Here is a 13,712-nt window from a genome sequence, read left to right on the forward strand (position 1 = left end):
GGGGGGGCCCGCGGCCCGTGGGGGGGCCCGCGGCCCGTGTGAGGGGCGGCCGCCGCGGGCCCTGCTGTGCCTGGAGTCGAGGGCCGTGCGCGTTGCTCGTAGCTTTATGTCGACCCTGGGCGGAACTTTGTGATTCAACAAGCGTCAGCCGCGCGGGGTTGTTCACGGACAAGCCGTGCTCCGTTCGTAGCCGGGAGCAAATAGTCCTGTGAAGGTGACGTGCGACGTCTCAGGCACAACCGGGAAGTAAGGCTTTCACCCCAAGTGCGATGACTTAATGTCGTGGGAGGTCTTCACAAGGTAGACGTTGATTTTTTTTTTTAAAGATTTTTTTTATCTGACAGAGAGAGAGAGAGCACAAGTAGGCAGAGCGGCAGGCAGAGGGAGAGGGAGAAGCAGACCCCCCGCCGAGCAGGGAGCCCGACGCGGGGCTCGATCCCGGGACCCCGGATCGTGACCTGAGCCGAAGGCAGGCGCCCCAGTAGAGGTTGATTTTTATGTCTGCATCTGTGTGTCTCTGACTTACAAAAAGAAAAAGTCACAGGTTGAACCATAGCACCGGGTTTGAAATGTGGACGTTTTTTTCCTTAATTCAGTGAGCCGACACACAGGGCATCGTTAGTTTCAGATGTCGTGTTTGAAAGGTAAACGCCGAGTGCTTGAAACATCCCGTCAGTGCAGAACGGATCTGGTGCGAAGGCTTTTGCCTCCGGCTGCCTTTCCCTTGGTCTGTAAGGCGGTGAAGAGTAACGAGCGGTACTGTACAACTCATGCTTTGGGAAGACAAGGTGAAGAATGCTAGATTATTAACAGTCCCTTTGTTTGTGTGCGTGTTTGAGGTACTTCTCAGTGTGAGACATAATTAAGAAGCTCCCGTAATCTTTCTTTAGTTCTTTCTTTAAAATTTAGTGACTAGAATCGCAGCAACATGCAATAGTCCAAAATAAACAGCAAGAAACTCCCTGACCAGAAGTTGGGATAGAAGTTGAAACTGGCAACATTTTAAGAATATCCTTGAATACAATTCTGTCTGTAGAATGGGTAAGATAATAAACATAAGACAGTAAACAAGCAAGATAAATCTTTTGAAGACATGATTACCTTCCAAAGTCCAAAGCATAATTTCCTATACTCACAGACGGTATAGGTCACATAAGATGTCACACCAGTGGTGGTCGTAGTCCATTGCTTACGTTAGCATTCTTGGCAAATGTCCCTTTCTGTAACACGTTCAGAAAATTTAACATCATCAGTGTATTTTTTGCATGGTTGCAGCATGCAGTAATTCTCATTTGGAAATGTGGGAACCTACCCATATCTCATGGTAACATTCTCCAGTAGCTAATAATCCAAAGCATTCTGGAGAATATATTTTAGATTAGAGAAATTCTCATTCTGTGCATTTCTAACTTTTGGAAAAATCCTTAAGCAAGAGGACACTGAAAATTAAATCATAATACAACTGAAAACAACAATGAGATAGCACTACATATCCATTAGAATGGCCAAAATCCAGATGACTGACGGCACCAAATGCTGATGAGAATGTGGGGCAACAGGAACTCTCGTTCACTGTTGGCAGGAATGCAAAATGGTGCAGCCGCTCTGGAAGACAATTCGGCGGTTTCTTACAAAACTGCACTCTCACCATGTGATCCAGCAATCACACTCCTTGGTATTTTACTCATGGGAGTTGAAAACTTATGTCCACACAAAAAACCTGCACACAGATGTTTAGAGCAGCTTTATTCATAATTGCCTAAACTGGAAAGCAACCAAAATGCCTTTCAGTAGGTGAATGGATAAACTGTGGTTCATCCAAACAGTGGAATATTGTTCAGAGCTAAAAGGAAATGAGCTATCAGGGCATAAAAAAACATGGAGGGACCTTAAATAACATCTTCCTATTGACTGAAAGAAGCCGATCTGAAAAGGCTACATGCTGTATGATTCCAACTGTATGATGCTCTGGGAAAGGCAAAACTATGGAGACAGTGAAAAGATTAGTTTTTGCCAGAGGCTAAGGGGAAGGAGGGATGAATAGATGAAGCACAGAGGATTTTCAGGCAGTCAAACTATTCACTATGATACTATAATGGTAGACACATCATTTTACATTTGTTCAAATACATGGAATGTCCAAAACCAAGGGTGAAGCCTAGTGTAAACCATGGACTATAGGTGATAATAATGTGCCAATGTAGGTTTATCAGTTGTAAAATATGAATGTCAAATGCAAAAAAAAATTACACTTTCAATAAAGTTAATGTGTTAAAAAATTGAATCATAATGTCAAGAAATATATACTGGGATCTGGATGATATGGTTCTTAATGACACAGCCCAGTTCACCACTTTGGGCAGAAGATGCTTATTTTATGACATCTTGATCTCACAGAAATATGGGTGGGTTGACTCTGTGCCTGAGTAAATAAGTCTCTGGCAAGGAGAAGGTTTTTAGGCATTCATGCCGTAGCCTCCCCACCAAACAGGGATTAAAAGTGGTGCTTTGCTTTGGTACTAGTTGGTACTTTCCAGGATCCTCACTCTTGCATAGCACATCAGATGCTCCAACCCTGAGCTACCTCCCATCACCTCTTTCCAGGGATCTCTCTAGTAGAGACATACATATTTCATCATTTAAAGTATTTTTTTCCTGGCTAAATTTCTGCCTCCAAAGGCTTAAACCCTTCATGGTACAAGCACTGTTTCTTCTAAAATGGCATCTTGTCATCTTTTTTTTTTTTTTTAAGATTTTTTATTTATTTATTTGAGAGAGAGAATGAGATAGAGAGCATGAGAGGGGGGAGGGTCAGAAGGAGAAGCAGACTCCCTGCCGAGCAGGGAGCCTGATGCGGGACTCGATCCAGGGACTCCAGGATCATGACCTGAGCCGAAGGCAGTCGCTTAACCAACTGAGCCACCCAGGCGCCCGCATCTTGTCATCTTTAACTTACTCATTGGCTTGGGGCGCCTGGGTGGCTTGCTGCACAAAGCCTGCTTTTTCCATATTGTTTCCCTGGAATGTAACTGTCCTGTTTTGTTGTGTTGTGTTTAAAAGATTTTTTAAGATTTTATTTATTGGGGAGGGGCAGAGGGAGAAGGAGAGCGAAAATCTCAAGCAGACTCCCTGCTGAGCTCAGACCCTGCTGCGGGCCTCGATCTCATGACCCTGAGATCATGACCTGAGCCAAAATGAAGAGTCAGACATTTAACCAGCTGAGTCAGCCAAGTGCCTCATAACTGTCCAGTTTTTAACCAGTTAATGCAAGTCACTCTCTCGGATTTCCTAGTTCTCTTCAGTAGCTGCTGCAGGATGAACAGCTAGTCCTTTGTATGGCCTTCTATTATAGTAACCCAAGCCATCTTCAAAAGAGACAACTTTATACTAAGTGGTAATTGCATGAATGAAAAAAATAACATATCAGGAAGATGGCTATTTATTTTTTTTTACCGAAGTGTATTTGACGTACAATGTTATATTAGTTTCAAGTGTACAGCGTAGTGATTCAACAGTTCTGTGCATTACTCAGTACTCACCACGATAAGCGTAGTCACCATCTGTCACTATATAGTGTTATTATAATGTTGACTCTGTTCCCTATGCTATACTTTTCATCACTGTGACTGACTTATTTTAGATATGGACGTGTGTGGCCTTTCCTGAATGTTGAGATGGTTTACCCTACCATGGCATGACACTGCTTCCCAATATTCTTGGTCTTAATTAAATACTCAAAAAAGACAGTAATAATTTTTTCTCCCTTTGAAACTGTTGTGCTTATTTGATAAGTTTAGGATCTCAAGACGAATTTATTTCCTCTTAGATACTGGGCTTAAGATTATGTATCACTGTCACCAACCGAGACATGAACCTCAGTTGTGAACATGTTTACTTTCTGTCATAAATACAGTTGGCTAAGAGTCATCCGTATTTTCACATCATGCAGACAAAAAGAGCACGTATCAGCATTAAAGATAAGAATTTTTTTAATGTACAAAACCAACTGTAAAGAAATAAGACAATTTAGTACATTTTCGTACTTTTCTCTGAACTTCTGCTATCATAAACTGTTTATTTAAACATTTTTCATGTTATAAGTAACTACCTTAATATGACCCTGAATTTCTCCACAAACCTGAGTGGAACATGGCTTTCTGATGCATCAGAAATCCTTACTTTGGAATATGTTCTTTCACTGATCCACTCAGTTACTTCTGAAATTTTAATCCCTGTAGTGATATAATGATCTCATAAAATGCAAGAACTTCACTCTGTCATGAATTAAAGTAGTGTTTTCATGTTGAATCACGGTCAGTAAAAGGAATGATGCTTTCTTTCCTCTGTAAGACCTGTATTCAAGTTCTGTTCTGCTATTGAGTTGCTGCATAAACCTACCCATATTTTTGTCCACATCTGTTAGGGAGACAGAAATACAGACAGAGAAGGAGGAAAGTTAAACTGCATAGTCCTTAAGGCCCATTAATCCTTCTATAAGGTTTCTTTATATTTTATATTCTCAATAGTCTATTCCTAACCTGGAAACGGTGGGCAGAAAGAGAAAGATAATAGGCGGCATCGGCGATTTCTTTACGAGGTGACTCCCTACTTCTTTTCGTTTGACTGCCTCTCAAAGAAGAAAACAGAAGTGTTCATTCATTTATTCATTTAATTTATCCATTTGTCATTCAATAAAAGTTTATTGTTCAATTTGTCTGTATTGGGCACTTTGATAGGTATTAAGAATGCAGTGATGAGCAGGACAGTACTAAAAGTAAGTTAACTCCCTTGCTATGGCTTCATTCAGAAACAGTACACAAGATTCCACCTGACAGCCAGGAGCTTGCCTTTGATACATAGCTTGTTGTTTTTACAATTTTAATTTGGAAGAAAATTTCAGTAAGATTTTTGGGCTGATAAATTTAAGGCTATTGAGTACTTGAAATGTGACTTACGAACCTGAGGATCTGAATTTTAAATTTAAATTTTAATTGGTTAATTTAAGTAGCCACATTTGCCTAATGGCTACCGTATGGGACAACACAGTGTATCTAAACAACAAGCTCATTTGGAATAACAGATTGCACTTTGAGTGAAACGTCTAAATCTTTTCTCAGCTCATGTAGGAAAGGAGCTTAGAAAACACCAGGTACAGATCCTTTTCACATTGCATTGTGTGTACATTTACATATCTTTTCTTCCCCCAGAAATAGGTCTTTCGCCAGTAATTATTATATCTTACTACATTTATGCCTTTTGTATGTAGCGTGGTAACCCCTGATAAGCATACTATAAACATGAAATGGACTAATGAATTAATCAAGTGAAGTCCTTGACAATTGGTATCAAATAATTTTAGTGCTCTAATAACTAATCATGTAATTCATATTTTATTAATAATAACATGTTTTGTTTTGTTTTCGATGATACCATATTTTAGTGTCTCAGAGAATTCATAGACTCTCTGAGTCAAAATGCAAAATTCTCCTAAAGGGATGGTCCTTGAATTAAATGCAGTTTTCTTACCATGAAAAAATGTGGAGAAGCCTGAAAAATAGCGTTCTTAATTTAGGTATAATTAAGCTAAATATTTATAGCATTTTAAAATAATCTATTTTTTTGGTAATATAAAACCTTGAAAATCTTTTCAAATCTACTTAAAGGGAAGTCATTTTCCTTGAGTGAAAAAGACGTTAAGTAATATAAGCAGTGGTTATTTTCCCATTTGAAATAGATCTTTTCAAAGGAAAACATTTTTTACTTGTGTCTATTGCCCAGGATTGTACATATTTATGATGCATTTTTGGCCATTCCCAACACCACTGGTCACAAGGTGAATTTATGATCAAGGGAGAGTTGAGGAGACATAAACCTAACATTTCTACAAATGAAATGGTCACTGTCGGTGTTTCCGAAGAGCTGGTGTGAAGGCCAGCAGTTCGGTCTCACAGCCAGAGTAAGCAGCGACTGGCGCTGACTGTGTTTTACTTCCTCCCACTTCTCTTCAATGCTTAATGGTCAGTGTTTTATCACATCAGTGCTTTCCAGCCTAGCAGTGTCATTTCACAGGTTGCTGAATATCTTGTATTCAATATCCAAATTAATATTATAACACTGTGTAAATTGTCCCTAGGAGAGATACATTTGGCAAGGCGTAGAGTAGAAAACTTAACTTTGGTTTGTTTTGGCTTATTTCCTTTGGCCTGTTTTTTTTTTTTAGCTTGTTTTTTTCTTCTTACAAAAATATATTCTACACATAGCATGACATGTTTTGAAAAACCTAGGCAACAGCACCGTGGGCTGGCATAATGTTCGTGTGGTGCTCCCTGTGCTGAAGCCGGAGCAGAGGGGGAAGGCGGATGGAAAGACAGCTTTTTGTGGGGAGGGCAGGGATCTTGCTGTTTCATTTCTACTTTTTCAGTTTTGCTACATACATGACTTTTCTTTATAAATGGCCTTAAATCCTTTTGCAAAAAGTCAAGATCTAAGTAACAGAGATAGGAACAAATGAAGAGGCAGTGATACCTCTCTTACTTCCCAGTAAATAAGCCTGTATGAAATGCTCCAGAGAACTCTCTTGTCTTCCCATTGGGTTCTCAACTCCACTTCTGTATTTCTTCTCATATTGTTGTTCTTTTTCTCTTTGCCTCCTTCTCTTCCTGCCCTCGGAACCTACTGGATAGGCAGCACGATTCCAGGGAACTGGGAGCCTCAGCCCTCTGTCAGTCATTACCAGTGATGGACTTCTGGTAAACTCACGGCCAGAAATAACGGTAGGGAGATGACAGAGCAGATACCTCCAAGGAATATGGCATAATGACTTCAGTTCACACCAAAATAACATCACTGGTTCTGCTCCCTCTTTGAAATTCCTCCCAGAGAGGTGTGAGTTGGGGAAGATTTTCAGGGGTGACTGGACACCTGTCAGCCGGGCTCGGCGCCACTCAGAAGAATGATCGTGTGAAGTGGTGCTTACAAGCACCCATGTCCAGTCTCCAGCTCCCATACGTGCTAATGTTACAGCCGCACAGTCTGCCATTAATTGTGCCACTTAAAATGCTTATGGTCCATTTTTCTTATTAAAAACAAAATTAGAAACACAATAGCAAAACAGAGATAATTGATGTATGAATTCAGGAGAAGTAAGAATCTTTCAGATTCTAACCTGGTATTATCCAAGAAGGGATAAAAAAATTATGTCTTTAATTCTTGGTAAATTAAGCCCCATATTCCATTTATTTCCTAACCCTGGGGGGGGGGAAGGGGGGAACCTTTAAGTCTAAAACCCACACGAGGATGAAGAGGAATGCCCTTTCTTATAAACATCCCGTGACAAACCTCAGGCAATTATCTGTGTTTATAGTGAATTCATTAGGATTTAGAGTATTTTTATAGCTCATCCCAGTACTTTTGGTTACTGATTTTCATTACATTTATAGTCAGGCTGACAATGCCAAATATTTACTTGTTGCCAGTTGCCAAGTGTGAGGATAACCCTTTTACCCAGGAGGAGAACAACACTTAATTGTATCTTTCAAGCATGTATCACTGCTTTCCTGCTGGAACTGGGCCAGTGGGAGAGCAAAGAAAAAAAACCTGTGTAAAAATAACAATGGAGCTTCCTGTGGAGATTCTGACTTGTAATTGAGGGAGAAAAAGTAATCAGAAGCAGGCAAAGCAGCCCCTGTTCCCTTCACAGCATCTTTTAGTATCAACTTCAATGTTTATTTTCTGCCCTCATTAACCCAGATTCCACAGGCTGTTTCCACCCTGGGTTGGGAAGGGGAGCAGTGGACTAAGGGGCAAGTGGATGGGAGGAAGGAGCACTAGTGGGTGTTCTCATAAAGAGGGTTCTGTGTCCAATCCCTTTTCCCTGGTGAGAGGAGACAGAGGGAGGCCCATGTCTGTTACCTCCCACTTTCCCTGGTTACAGAATGGAGGGGTTGAGGGCAAATGTTAGAAGTCCTATCCCAAAGGTATGCTAAAATCCAGCAAGGAGAATGAATCAGAACCACACGGCCAGACGAGGGAATTATCAAAGAACAATAAAGTAAAGCTACAAGTTGGGTATTCAGAGAAGGGGTCAGAGCAAGGAGCAGGAAAGTAAGCAGTGTGTGAACAGGTTGGAGAAAGTCTGGAGATGAAGGACAGGAGCCTACAGCTGCTTTTGTGGGGCCAGCAGCCTTCCAAGCATTCATTTGAAAGGTTAAAGAGGCCTGAGCAGAAGGCAGGGAAAATAGACGTGCAGCCTTCCATGAATATTTGTGTCGGGTGGGTTCAGTTGTCAGCTGGGGGGCACTAGACAAATTGTTGACTGTCTGGATGTTCTTCCTTTCCCATTTGCTTCCCGTTGTTGGGGTTCCATCTGAACAGAAGAGCAGAGCAGATCTGGGTAAGACCTTTGGAGGCCCTATTCACTGGAAAGGTGATTGTGCCCCTCCCCCCCCGCCATTGAAATTCAAAATTCAAACAAATTACAAACAATTATATGGGAGTCCATCACAGTTCTGTTTTTCCCCCCATGGTGACCATATTAAAGCTTTTATTGAAATATTAAATTTGTTTAGAAAATTTTGTCATGATAGAGGCCTGAGTGTAGACCCAACCTGTCAGTTGAGTTATTGAGTCATGCCTGAGGACTGTGGGGAAAGGACATGTTCCTTGAGGATCCTTAGATTGATGAAATGTGGATATAATATTTGAGCAATTTTCTTACCCCCCAAAAAAACAAATGGCAAGGATTTCTCACTGGCTCCATCTTTTCAGTGACCCACACCCTTTCTAAAGCAGTAAGCACATGACTTGTAATTTTCTGACAACTTCCTTATTTAAAAAGTTGCTTATCTGAAGATCTGGGGGAAGATCTTTCTTCTTGAGCTCTGACTGAACACACTGCCTCAAGATAACATATATCGTCCCTACAGACTGTTCCTTCTCTTAGGAAAATGGAACACACGTGTATATAGAGACAGTGCACAATCACAGTTGAATCCTTGTCGGGCACAACTTCTGCCAGAGGTCGGGTTCGCTCAGGTGGCACATTTTGTAGTTTATCACCACATCATAGCACGTGGTCATCAGGGCTACGGAAAGCAGAGTTACCGTTCGCTGCTACGGAAGACGGTCCTTGGCAAGAGCTGTGGCGGCTCGGCCAGTGCTCTGCCCGTCCAGGCAGGAGCAGTTCGGCATGATTTCGGTCCTGTAACGCAGATGCTGTCCCCAGAGCACAGTGCAGCACGGTGTGCAGTGACCTGGATGCAGAGCCCAGCTGTACCGCTGACCACACATTTGACCTTGCAGAGGTTTCCTAAAATCGTTGGACGTCTGCCCTCTAGCAGGTCACTGTGCGTTGTATGTAAAGTGCACACACAGCTCCTGGCACGTGACAAACTGTATGTCACAGCTGCTGTGTTACCCGTTATTACTCCTGCCGGCAGCATTGTTGGTGTCCTGACACCATACCAATTTATGCTTAAACTCCCACTTACATTGCAATATTATGAGTCACGAATCAAAGACAGTTGGTTAATATTTTATATTATGAGACATACACCTTTTTAACACAGGAACATGTCTGTGTATAAATGCTAAATTGGGGCACCTGGGTGGCTCAGATGGTTAAGCATCTGCCTTGGCAGGTCATGATCCCAGGGTCCTGGGATCGAGCCCCACATCGGGCTCCCTGCACCGTGGGAAGCCTGCTTCTCCCTCTCCCACTCCCCTTGCTTGTGTTCCCTCTCTCGCTGTGTCTCTCTCTGTCAAATAAATAAATAAAATCTTTAAAAAAAGAAAAAAATAATAATAAATGCTAAATTGATGGAGACACAAACAAGCATAAATTTATGGTTTCTTGTTCATTTCTTTCATAGACTTCCCTTACTCTAACTTCTCTCTCTTTTTTTTTTTTTTTTAAGATTTTATTTATTTATTTGACAGAGACAGAGACAGCGAAAGCAGGAACACAAGCAGGGGGAGTGGGAGAGGGAGAAGCAGGCTTCCCGCTGAGCCGGGAGCCCGTTGTGGGACTCGATCGCAGGACCCTGGGATCATGACCTGAGCCGAAGGCAGTCGCTTAACCAACTGAGCCACCCAGGCGCCCTACTCTAACTTCTCTTAAAATGCCGGTGTTACCCCTAAGTTCTGTCCTCAGCCATGTTGCCTCTGCAGACTTGAATCCAAAGCTGCCTGTGGCTCATTCCTGATTAGAATGATCTCACATCTTGCATTACCCTTCATCTAATGTCCAGATTCCTTAAACGATCCTCCCCAACCCAGCTCTTGATTACTTCTCCCCTCTCGTTAGGTAGTCCACTTCTACTGAAACACCCAGCCCCGGTGGGAATGGCCTTTTCAAGATTCCGAGTGCCCTGGGTGCTTTCGGCTTACTTGACACTCTGCACACGCCATTCCTCAGCCTCAAGCATTTAGTGCACACCTCTGTTTCCTCGTGTGACATCTGCCCTCGAGTGACAAACCCCCTTCCATGTGCTCCCACTGCATTTTGTGTTACTTATATCAAACACAGGATTCTGCTTTTTTAATTCTGTGCCTTTGTCCCCAGACTCTTTAAGGTCTGAAATAGCAGGGACTTGTCTTGCTTATTGGGATTCCCTGACCAGGAACTGGACCTGCCATTTAGTCACACTCCGTAAAAATGAATGAATCTTAGGGCCTCATCTTCACTCTATTTAGATAGAGCTCAGTCCTCACCCTTGAATCAGACTCATTTTCATAGTAACCACTGGAAGTCCCACTGTATCTAAAATCTCAACATTCCAAGAGTCAGTCTATCACCTGCCCCCTGAAACTTGCTCCTTTTCATACATTTCTGTCTGAGAAGGTTTACTCTGCCTTGCCTGCTAGAAAAGGAAGAACCTTCCTTACTCCTTTTTCTCCCCTTGCAGTCCTAGCCAACCACTCATCAACTTTGCCAAATGTGTGCCTCAGAGAAATATGCCAAAAACATCCCCTTCTCCATGAAAGTGTGTGCAAGCCAGATTTGAGGAGGATAGCATGGGAGCCTCTGCTCAGACCTTCTTCATTCTCCTGCCTCAACCAGCTTTCTTCCTTGGCTCCACTGGAAGCCTTTTGAATCCGTCTTCCATGTACTTGCCAGCGTGAATGATATGCAACGTAGACCTCACATATGTTACTTCCGTGCCTTAGAATCTTCAAAAGGATCCAGAAGTTGTACATTTTACTTACCAAATACTTATCAGGAAGACTTCTCTATGTATTTGGAAAGAGTAACGTCAGAAGGTACTTAAGTGATGTCATATTTCGAAGGAAAATGCCATGGAAACTGATTTCCATCTTGGATTGTGTATCAATAAGAAGAGTTTAGGCTTCAAATAATAACAAAAACAAAATAACAGTAAATATACGTACATATGTATCAGATGAATGTATGTGTGTATATCAAGTACACATAATATGGAACTGTTATTATAACTGCTTTGGAAACTTCATTATCTTCCTGCAGTCAGACTTCTATGATTGTTGCTGCATCAGCCTTAACATCTGGCTTCACTTGAAGGTCCATGGTGGCTCCTGAAGCTCCAGTCATATCCACATTCCAGTCAACCGGAAGGGAAATAAAGGGGAAATAAAACCACACCACCTCCCTTTAACATACATGTTATTTTACACATGTAATTACGTGTGATCAGACATGTATTTTGTGACGAGGTTATATGGGCTTTCTGGAATATGCTGCAGAATATTACTTTTTTTTTTTTCTGTTTTCTGGTTGAATCTATAGAATGGTAAAATTAGCTCTTCCTCAAAAGTTTGATAGAACATTCCTTAAAATATTTGGGCATGAAGTCTGGAGAACTTTTTTAAACCATGCTTCAATTTCTTTCCTGATTCAGGTTATTGAGATTTTTCATGTATCCTTGCGTTTCATTTGTTCAGATATATAACATGCATTGGTACAAGGAACTTAATGGGTTCTGGCAGGAAAAGTATTCTCTGTGATACCAGCCCTTTGGAACCTCTTAGAACTTTTTTCATGTTCCAGTACATGTTCAATTTTAATAATATTTCATGTAGTCTTTGCAAAAGTATTTACTTTTTCTTTTCTGGGGGGTGGGGGCACTGCAGCATTCTAAATAATCATTATATGTTGTCGTTTGAATCTTCTATGTCTTCACTGAATTTCTGATTGCTTGACCTAATTGAGAGATGTACATGGAAATCTCCCACTTTGGTCATAGATTTATCAATTTCTTATTGTATTTCTATAGATTTGTGCTTTATATGTGATACATTTTCATATACAATTCTTTAGACTTTTTAGTGTTTTTCTCATAAACTGAAACTTTTTATACTATATAATGAACCTCGCTCTCCTTAATGATGCTTTTTGTCTTGAGGTCTAGTTTTTCAACATTAATAGAGCTTCCCAAGCTTTCTCTTGGCTCATATTTGTCAGGTGTATCTTTTGCCATCTTTTTATTTTCAACTTTCCTGCATCCTTGCATTTTAGGCATATCTTTTTGGCAGCATGCCTGTCTTTATGCATGGGGTAATTTTCTTGTGTGTTGCATATTTAATTCTCCCCAAACCCAAAACGTAAGTAGAATTATTATCTTATTTTATTCCCGAGACAGCTAAGACTTAGAGAATTGAATTAATTTACCCAAAGTCACCTAACAGCCAGTAACAGAGCTAGGACTCAGCTACTTCTGTTAGTGAACAAAGTCTTGCCTTTAGCCGCAGGGTTAGAGTGCACACCAGGAAAAGCTTACATTACATTCGTTATGAGGGAGGATGATCTCTACTAAGGGTCAGCGGACTTTTTGTAAAGAGCCAGAGAGAAGACATTTTAGGCTTTGCAGACCATATGGTTTCTGTCTCAACGCCTCAACTCTGATGTGGTAGTGAAAATAGCCATCGATAATACAGAAGTGAAGGAGCCTGCCTGTGTCCTAATGAAACTTTATTTATAGACACTGAAATTTGAATTTCACATCATTTTCATGTGTCACAAAATCCTATTTTTATTTCCTTTTCTCCTTCCAAACATTTAAAAATGTAAAAACCATTCATACCTTACAAGCTATACAAAGGCAGATGGTAGGCCAGATTTGGCCTGTGGGCTGTAGTTTGCAATATGTACACAGATTTTTTTTTTTTTTAAGATTTTTATTTATTTATTCATGAGAGACAGAGAGAGAGAGGCAGAGGGAGAAGCAGACTCCGAAGGAGCAGGGAGCCCGATGTGGGACTCGATCCCAGGACCCTGGGATCATGACCTGAGCCGAAGGCAGACGCTTAACCATCTGAGCCACCCAGGCGTCCTATGTACACAGATTTATACATTTTTTTAAAAAGTGCAATTTTTAACATTGTATTGTTGTTTAATAGGGTTAACCTGGGTTAAGTTAAAAATGCATTAATGTATTAGAAGCAGTTCTCCATTTATGTGGGTAAGTGGAGTGTTACTGCACGTGTGGGAGCCTGCACGGCTTCCCAAGGTGGCCCTTACTCATGTTCCCTTGGGAAATATTATAATTTAAAGTCTGTAGGACACAAAGCAGACCTGCTTTGATAAATTTTTGTTTAAAATCAAAGTAATAATTTTTCTGACAATTATTTTCTACCTGATTTTGTCTCTAATTGGTTAATGGCTAGAATAACCTTCTCATCTATCACAACATTGGCCACATCCCCATCCCGTACTGCACTAGTTTGTTTTGGAAATATGT

General features: G+C 41.1%; 1 protein-coding gene across 2 annotated transcripts in view; it reads left to right on the forward strand.

Annotated features, from left to right (window-relative positions):
- Positions 1–13,712, forward strand: part of GRIA4 (glutamate ionotropic receptor AMPA type subunit 4) — a 366,314-nt gene that overhangs the window by 134,360 nt on the left and 218,242 nt on the right. The window lies entirely within an intron of this gene.

This window comes from Mirounga leonina, unplaced genomic scaffold (genome assembly GCF_011800145.1).
Source record: "Mirounga leonina isolate KUSES-001 unplaced genomic scaffold, KU_Mleo_1.0 Mir_153, whole genome shotgun sequence".
In the NCBI taxonomy this organism is placed as follows: Eukaryota; Metazoa; Chordata; class Mammalia; order Carnivora; family Phocidae; genus Mirounga; species Mirounga leonina.